This window comes from Macaca thibetana, chromosome 15, assembly GCF_024542745.1.
Source record: "Macaca thibetana thibetana isolate TM-01 chromosome 15, ASM2454274v1, whole genome shotgun sequence".
NCBI classification, from domain to species: domain Eukaryota; kingdom Metazoa; phylum Chordata; class Mammalia; order Primates; family Cercopithecidae; genus Macaca; species Macaca thibetana.
The window spans coordinates 48,161-57,813 of record NC_065592.1 but is presented as its reverse complement, the minus strand read 5'-3'; positions in this window follow the sequence as shown (position 1 = coordinate 57,813).

Genomic DNA, 9,653 nt, shown 5'->3' with positions numbered 1-9,653 from the left:
AGTCACCACCCTCAGTTGACACAGGAGGAAAACCAGGCTCAGAAGGTCCAGTGGCTCAGGCAGCAGCAAAACTGCAATTTCAAGGCTGACTTGTTTCCAAAACCCCAACTTTTAACCATCATGCTATAGGACACCATGCAGTCCTCCAGATTCATTATATTTTATTTATTTCTTTCTTCATTTATTTACTTTCGAGGTGGAGTTTCCGTCTTTTTGCCCAGACTGGAATAAAATGGCAGGATCTCGGCTCACTGCAACATCCGCCTCCTAGGTTCAGGTAATTCTCCTGCCTCAGACTCCTGAGTATCTGACATTACAGGTGCCTGCCACCACACCCTGCTGAGTTGTTGTATTTTTAGTAGAGACGGGGTTTCTCCATGTTGGCTAGGGATGTCTCGAACTCCTGACCTCCGGTGATCCGCCCACCTCGGCCTCCAGAAGTGCTGGCATTACAGGTGTGAGCCACCGTGCCCGGCCAGAAATCAGTTTTCTACTCTCCATGCCTGTTTCCCTGCACCGCCGCTTCTTCTCCGGCCACGCAGAAGGCTGGGAGCCCCCCAGCAACAAGAAGCCACACTCCCCGGCGATTTTGCCCCTTTTTTAAATGTTGCTCTGGTCTTGGTCGATGTTGACGTGTCCAATGCTTCATTATATTCCTTTAAAGCCACTAAAAATCATCTCATCTTCTAGCCATATAACAAAATGATCAAAGAACCCTTTTAGATCACAAATTCCAAACCCAGTCGAAAGCACGTAGCCATTGTCTTAAATTCCAAGTCATTGGTTCAGATGAAACCCGGGAAGCTAAAAATCCACTAAATCCCATTTTTAGGAAGAAGAAAAAACCGCCCTGCCACAAACCAGCAAACTCATCCTACCTGTATGTTCACAGGGGTGTGATGTGCAAAGCAAAGCCTGACGTGTGAAGGCAGCTAAGCCTGGCCAGGTCCCTGCCCGGCCATCCCCCATCACAGTATCTGCTGAGGCTGCAGAGCAGAGACCCAACGCACAGACACCCAACCTGCAGGGCACGGCCGGGGCTTCTGCCCAAAACCAGCTGTGCCAGGCGCCATCCTGACACCTGCCCACCCTGACAGCTGCCCGCCCAGGAGAGCAGAACACAGTGGGAGATCCAGGGCCTTCCTCAGAAGAGCACCGGGAGATCCCCTGTCTCCTCCGCAGGCTCCCTTTCTCCAGGCCAGGCCTGCCCTTCACAGCACAGAGATCACCCTTGGTGTCCCCAAGGCCCTGCACTTCTTGGGTGGGCCAGTGTCTCTCTGACTTTCTCTCTTTGGGCTTTCCGGTAACCCTGGCCCTGCAGGGCAGTTCTGGCACTTGGGGAAGCCTCTAGAAAGACCGTGGGCAGAGGCAGCGATGACCCAGGCCCACCCAACCCCAGAGAGCCCTGCGGACATGCCCCGCCTTCCGGGAGAACTGCCTGGTGCCTCCGTCAAGCAGATCCTGGGGGCCTTGTGTGGGGGTCAGATCCCTGTCCTCAAGGAGCCCCCTTGGCTCTGGGGAACCAAGTATGTGTGGTCGGCATCAGCCATTCTCCATGCGGGGACACTGAGGACCAGAGGGGCACATCCAGCCTGAGAAAGCCAGACCACAAAAAGCTCTTGGCATTGTCCTCACCTGCTCCGTCAGCAACACCACCCCCGGGGGGCAGCTGGGTGACCCCATCTCACAGCAGGGAAGACAGGGCTTCGAAAAGCCCCTCTGCAAAGCAGAGCTGGGACTCAAGACCACCAGATTTGGTGCAGAGGAAAGAGCTTGGATCCAGGGACAAGCTCTGCCAGCAGGGAGGCCAGGACTGGGTGATGGGAGCTTAGTTTTGGAATAAAAATTTGCAAAGGAGGCCGGGCGCGGTGGCTCAAGCCTGTAATCCCAGCAGTTTGGGAGGCCGAGGCGGGCGGATCACAAGGTCAGGAGATCGAGACCACAGTGAAACCCCGTCTCTACTAAAAATACAAAAAATTAGCCGGGCGCGGTGGCGGGCGCCTGTAGTCCTAGCTACTCAGGAGGCTGAGGCAGGAGAATGGCCTGAACCCAGGAGGCGGAGCTTGCAGTGAGCCGAGATCGCGCCACTGCACTCCAGCCTGGGCAACAGCGTGAGACTCCGTCTCAAAAAAAAAAAAAAAAAAAAAAAAAAAATCTGCAAAGGAGCCATCTGTCCAGAAAGCACCACAGAAACAGAGTTCTCAGTGGCAACCACTATTCCTTGAGGGTCTCTCATGTGTCCAGCACTTTCCAGAGTGCTCTCTCTGATTCCTCCACACAGACCTAGCAGGGACAACAACTGCAGGGCCTGGGCTGCAATGCTGGGGCTGGGCTGCAGTGTGGGGCTGGGCTGCAGTGTGGGGCTGGGCTGCAGTGATGGGGCTGGGCTGCAGTGTGGGGCTGGGCTGCAGTGATGGGGGCTGGGCTGCAGTGGTGGGGCTGGGCTGCGGTGTGGGGCTGAGCTGCAGTGTGAGGCTGGGCTGCAGTGGTGGGGCTGAGCTGCAGTGTGGGGCTGGGCTGCAGTGTGGGGCTGGGCTGCAGTGTGGGGCTGGGCTGCAGTAGTGGGGCTGGGCTGCAGTGTGGGGCTGGGCTGCAGTGTGGGGCTGGGCTGCAGTGTGGGGCTGGGCTGCAGTAGTGGGGCTGGGCTGCAGTGGTGGGGCTGGGCTGTGGTGTGGGGCTGGGCTGCAGTTTTGTGTCTGGATTGTGGTGATGGGGCTGGGCTAGCGCTTCAGGAGTGGGTCTCTCAGGCCTGGTAAACCAAATGCCCTGCACCGAGTCCACATAGGAGCCTGACAGGTGTGGCTGCTGATGGCTTAGGCTTCTGCATCACTTGGCCTGGGATGTGGGGGCTCCATGTACCCTAGTAGTGTTACCAGAAAGGAGTCCCAGTCCATACCCCAAGACAGGGCTTTTGGATCTTGACTGAGTATAGTTATGGTTATTCCTTGATTATATGCTAAACAACGGGTGGATTGTGAGTTTTCCAAGAAAGAGAAGGGGATTTTTCTGAACTGAGGGTCCCTCCCCTTTTTAGACCATATAGGGTAACTTCTGTACATTGCCATGGCATTTGTAAGCTGTCATGACGCAGGTGAGAGTGTCTTTTAGCAGCTAATGCATTACAATTAGCACATAATGAGCAGTGAGGACGACTGGAGGTTACTTTTGTCGCCATCTTGGTTTTGGTGGGTTTTGGCCAGCTTCTTTACTGCTTCCTGTTGGATCAGCAGGGTCTCGGTGACTTGTATCTCGTGATACTAAACCTGCCAACCTCCTATCTGATCCTGTAACTAAGAATGCCCAACCTGAGAACGCAGCGCGGAAGGTTCAGCCTCATTTTTTCCAGCCCCTACTCAGCATGGAGTCGCTCTAGTTCACTCGCCAGAGACAGCGATGATCTGCCCTTTACTGGGGCTCAGCCTTCACCCACTGAGGGACTCTAGATGGGAGAATGTGTTTGCTTGGCGGGGATGACCAGCCGACTTTCCCAGCCCCTGTGATCCAGAGGCTCTTCCAAGACACTGAGACTGGAGAGGAGTGGGGAGCCTAGATGCGGATGGGCACAAGAGGCTGGTGATGGCTTCTTTTTCAAGAGGGGAGGGGCACACTTGCCAGGAAGAGGCTGAGTGCAGCAGAGAGCAGCAGGACTGACTTTTGAGGCAAGGTTCCTGTGGAGGGAGGAGGGAAGAAACTGGAGAGTGATGCCTGGAGGCCAAGGTGGCACCACTGGGACCTTCCACAGCTCCTGGGGGGAACCTAGGATAGGCCCAGGTGAGCAGGAGGGAAGGGAGGGTACACCCTGGGAGTGCAGGGTGGGTGCTGGTTTGGGGTGAGGACCTGAGGAAGCAGGAGAGGTTAGGAGGACCACGCTGAAAGTGAAACCGCCTTTGCAAAAACTCTATCAATGAGAAAAATTGTAAGAGTGAGCTGAGCTAAGGCACCCCCCATCTTTCCTTTCCCTTAATGATTCCTGGGGTTTTGGGCTGAGCTAACCTTGGGAGACATTTAATTTATGGTTTAAATAACAACAGGTCTCCCCCAAAATTCTTCTGCCTCTGTAAAGCTAATGAAAAACTTTGAGCTAAGGTGTAGACCGCTGTAGCAAAATACACAATTTCCCCTACTGTAGATTGGTCTTTTGAAATATCTTTTCAGGTTTTTTGCATGTCTGGTTCCCATGGCTCTACCTGGACCCGCCAACCTCACTCCTGTGGCACTTCCCTAAGAAGCAATTTAGCCTGCAGGACAGCTTTGACCCCTCTATGAGTTCATGTCTGCCCCAGCCAATCAGTACCTGTTACTTGGCCTCCTGTGACCCCCCAAACTGCCTTGGAAAACCCCTACCTACGAGCCTTTGATGAAATGATTTGAGTACAAACTCTCTCTCCCATGTGGTGTGGCCTGCCTGTGTCTATTAAACTCTTTCTTTACTGGAATGCATGGTCTTTATTTAGGAAGGGAGCAGGAGGAACCCCTTGGGTGGTTACAAAAGAAAGGATGAAATCCCTTTGAAATGAGCAGTACAGAACTCCAAAGGAAGAGGTGGGGTCTGTGTGTTTCTTCTGCGACCTGAAATAAATAATTGAAAGGCTCAAAATCCAATGTTACGGAGTTTATTCTAAGTTTGAGGACCACCACTCAGAAAACACAGACTCTAAAGGAAAGGGCTCGGTGCTCTGAGGTGGAGGGATTAGCGCTTCACTTAAATGGGAAAATACAAGAAGGTTTAGCATGATTACATTTTCCACATAAGATTGGCTTATGAGTTGCAGCAATTTGTTTGGTTATATCTTGTTCCCTTTGGGAAAAGTATATTTAACATACTGTCTTATGATATTTGATAGGCATGGTGTCTTTTGTGCCATCTGGTCTGAGTTGGGGGCAAGAAAAGAAAGAAGGAAGTTAATCTATAATGAAAGGTCAGTAAGGAAGAGAAGTAAGGGTTCTTACATCTGGTGCCATTTAGTCTTTCATAACATGTTACAAATCAAGAAAGGAAGAGCGTCAATCTATAATTGGAGAAGCAAAGTTCACAGTGACTTGCAGATTGACCAGGGTCTCACAATCACATTCCTTCAGGGCTCAAAGTAACTTAAAGTTCCAACAGCTTTAATTTGATGAGCTTATTGTCGACAAAAAGTCAAACTCTGTAAAATATTTGAAGAGATTTATTCTGAGCCAAATCTGAGTGACCATGGCCTGAGACACAGTCCTCAGGAGGTCCTGAGAACATGTGCCCAAGGCAATCTGGGCACAGCCTAATAGTATACATTTTAGGGAGACATGAGACATCAATCAAATACATGCAAGATACACATTGTTTCCGTCCAGAAAGGTGGGACAACTCGGAAATGGAGCGGGGAGGTTCCAGGTTAGAGGTAGATTCAAATTTTTTTTATTGGCAATTGGTTGAAAGAGTTATTATCACTAGAAAGGAATGTCTAGGTTATGATAAGGGATTGTGGAGACCAAAGTTTTACATGCAGAGGAAGCCTCCACATAGCATGCTTCAGAGAGAACAGATTGTAAATGCCTCTTATCAGACTTAAGGTCTGTGTTGATGTTCCATGCTGGTCAGCCTTTGCTGAATTTCAAAAGGGAGGAGGACATAGATGAGGCATATCCACCCTCCCCCCCCACCTTCTCTTCACAGCCTGAACCAGTTTTTCAGGTTAACTTTGGGTTGCACTGGCCAAGAGGAGGGGTCCATTCAGATGGTTGGGGGAGTGGGCTTAGAATTTTATTTTTGGTTTACAGTATTTTCAAGCTTCTAACACCTTGAGCCATCTTCTGCCAGGTGTGGCCCTGGGGAGGGGCCCCTTACCATGAGAACAGGAGGTGCTACCACGGCTAGGCAGCTACTCGTCATCAGGCCACAGAAGAGCCTCTTGGACCTGGGGAAGGACCTGTGAGACTCTGTGAAGAGGAAAGGTCAGTTTTGAATCAAACCCATTTTATAAATAAGAAAAATTAGAAAACTCTTTTCTGGGGGTGGGAGAGAGGTCAGTGGCAGAGGGGGACCCAGGACACCTAAAGGCCAATTCTTACTAGAGTCATTCAATTTTAACTTAGATTTTCTAATGTTGAGAATAGACTTAATTCTCCATTCACAACTTTTAAGAGTTGCTAAACATGGCTGGGTGTGGTGGCTCACGCCTGAAATCCCAGTGCTTTGGGAAGACCAGGTGGGTGAATCACTTGAGGTCAGGAGTTGAAACTCCATCTCTACTAAAAAATACAAAAATTAGCTGGGTGTGGTGTTGGGTGCCTGTAATCCCAACTACTCAGGAGGCTGAGACAGGAGAATCGCTTGAACCTGTGAGGTGGAGGTTGCAGTGAGCCCAGATTTCACCACTGCACTCCAGTCTGGGTGTCAGAGTGAGACCCTGTTTCAAACAAACAGAAAAACAAAAAAACAAAAAAACAGAAAAAAGAAGGAGATTTAAGATGGCTGAATAGGAATAGCACTGGTCTGCAGCTCCCAGTGAGACTGACACAGAAGGTGGGTGATTTATGAATTTCCAACTGAGGCACCCAGTTCATCTCACTGGGACTGGTTGGACAGTGGGTGCAGCCCACGGAGGGTGAGCCGAAGCAGGGTGAGGGCCTCACCTCACCCGGGAAGCGCAAGGGGCTGGAGAAGTTTGCCCCCTACCCAAGGGAAGCCGTGAGGGTCTGAGCCTGAGGAACTCCGGCACGGATACTGCACTCATCCCACAGTCTTCACAACCCACAAACCAGGAGATTCCCTCCTGTGACTACCCCATCAGGTCCCTGGGTGTCAAGTACAAAACTGGGCGGCCAATTGGGCAGACACCGAACTAGCTGCAGGAGCTTTTCTTTTTTCCATACCCCAGTGGCGCCTGGAATGCCAGCGAGACAGAACCATTCACTCCCCTGGAAAGGGGGACTGAAGCCAGGGAGCCAAGTGGTCTGGCTCAGAGGGTCCCACCCCCACGCAGCCCAGGAAACTAAGATCCACTAGCTTGAAACTCTCGCTGCCAGCACAGCAGCAATCTGAGATCCACCTGGGAAGGTCCAGCTTGGTGCAAGGGTGGGGCATCCGCCATTGCTGAGGCTTTGGTAGGCGTTTTTACGGCCACAGTGTAAACAAAATTGCTGGCACGTTTGAACTGGGCAGAGCCCACTGCAGCTCAGCAAGGCCTCTGTGGCCAGACTACCAGATTGCTCTTCTCTGGACAGGGCATCTCTGTGAAAAAGGCAGCAGCCCCAGTCAGGGGCTTATAGCAGACTTAAACGTCCCTGCCTGACGGCTCTGAAGGGAGCAGCGGACCTCCCAGCACAACGTTCGAGCTCTGTTAAGGGTCAGTCTGCCTCCCGAAGTGGGTCCCTAACCCCTGTGTGTACTGACTGGGAAACACCTCCCAGTTGGGGCCAACAGACACCTCATACAGGAGAGCTCTGGCTGGCATCTGGCAGGTGCCCCTATGGGTTGAAGCTTCCAGAGGAAAGAGCAGGCAGCAATCTTTGCTGCTCTGCAACCTCTGCTGGTGATACCCAAGCAAACAGAGTTGGGAGTGGACCTCCAGCAAACTCCAGCAGACTGGCAGCAGAGGGGCCTGACTGTTAGAAGGAAGAGAAACACAAAGGATTAGGACGTCCACTCAAAGACCCCATCAGAAGGTCACCAGCATCAAAGACCAAAGGTAGATAAATCAACAAAGATGGGGAAAAATCAGTGCAAAAAACGCTGAAAATTCCAAAAACCAGAACGCCTCTCCTCCTCCAAAGGATCGCAACTCCTCGCCAGCAAGGAAACAAAACTGGATGGAGAATGAGTTTGACGAACTGACAGAAGTTGGCTTCAGAAGGTGGTTAATAACGAACAATTCCGGGCTAAAGGAGCACGTTCTAACCCAATGCAAGGAAGCTAAGAACCCTGAAAAAAGGTTAATTGAATTGCTAACTAGAATAGCCAATGTAGAGAAGAGCATAAATGACCTGATGGAGCTGAAAAACACAGCGTGAGAACTTCGTGAAGAATACACCAGTATCAATAGCCGAATCGATCAAGCGGAAGATAGGATATTGTAAGGTTCTCATATCAGTTCGAACCCCAAGACTGCGTCAACAGACATGAGGCGGTGTGGAGCAACACACTGTTTTAATGAGCACCTGGGTGCAGGTGGGCTGAGGCCTAAAACAGCATCAGCCCCAAGTGAGGATGGGGCAAAGGTTTTCTAGTCCTCTGTAAACAGGAAGTGTCCCAGTCTGACGTGACTGTTCCCTTGTACCCGGATGACCTCTTTCTCGATCTTCAGGGGTACGTGTCTTCCTGCCAGAGTAGGTGTCTTCCGGCCGGCTCTCTTCCTGCGTCTGCCATCTTGCTGGCACAGGCTGCTGGCGCAAGTTGTGCCTTGCGACTGGGACTGAGAAGGGAGGAGTTATTCATCTCCTTAAGCTTTCAGGCCATGGGGAGAATCTTACATTCCTATTTGGTTATAGAAAAGGGAAAAGGGACGTCTTTCTCAATAACTACTTCAGGCGTAACATAGTGGGTGGCGAGGGCACCTTGGAAAAAGAAAACCTTAATTTTTGGGGTATTCTTGATAGATGGGTTGGTATCCATCGTGTCATTGAAGCAGGAGCGTCTAGATTGTCTGGCGGTTAACTGTAGTTTCAAGAAGAGTTTTAAAGTCTTTCATTATTAGTGGGATAACACAGGGGAGAAACAGGAGGAACCTAACGATGAAGATTACTGTCCCTACCAGCGTTTTAAATCCTTCTAAATTGGAGAACCGCCCTCCTAGAAGGCTCGTTGGGTCCCATCCATTCCAGGTTTGGACTGGTACATGGGCTACTTTTCTGATGTTTGAAGTGATTTCTAGAACCGCTTTTCTGTTATCATCTATGTTAAGAGAGCAATTAGAGATATTAAACTTACCACAGACTCCACCCTCTTCTGCTAATAAGTAGTCTCGTGCTAGCCTGTTTTGATAAATTGCCGCGCGCGTTTGGTTTTGTTGTTGTGCGAGCATTTCCAGGGCTGAGGCAGTTTGGTTAGTGATTATCTCTAGAACCACCTGTAGTCTAATTATTCTTGAGTAGTCTAACTAGTCTATTATTCTTCACGAAGTTCTCATGCTGTGTTTTTCAGCTCCATCAGGTCATTTATGTTCTTCTCTACATTGGTTATTCTATATATTTAGCATATATATGGGAGTGCAATAACCCCATGAACTATCCTCCGCCTAAGTGGCAGGAACGTAATATTCGAGGATCTGATGCGGAGGCCAAAAGAATGGCTTTCTTCTGCCTTGAAGGATCACTTTTCTCTGTTTAAGTTATCATACACAGGGACTCTGAGGGTGTTGCCTGCTGATATGTTTTGGAGGAAGGAGAAGCCTTGGGGGTGAGCTTGACCCTGGTGCGATGGACCCAGCTGGGGAGTCCGTGGACTCTCACTGCAGTTGGCGAGCTGAGTACCACAGTGTAGGGGCCTGTCCACTTTGGTTCTAGCTTTTTGTGAGAGTTGGTTTGGCGGATAAACACATCTGTGCCTGCAAGACAGTTATGTTGAGAGGACAAGGAAGCGTCGGCAGGGAGATGCATGGTCTCATTCGCCACTTCACAAAATGAAAGACTGTGTCTGGATTAAGGAGGGGAGCTAATTCCCAAGTGGCTTAGAGGCT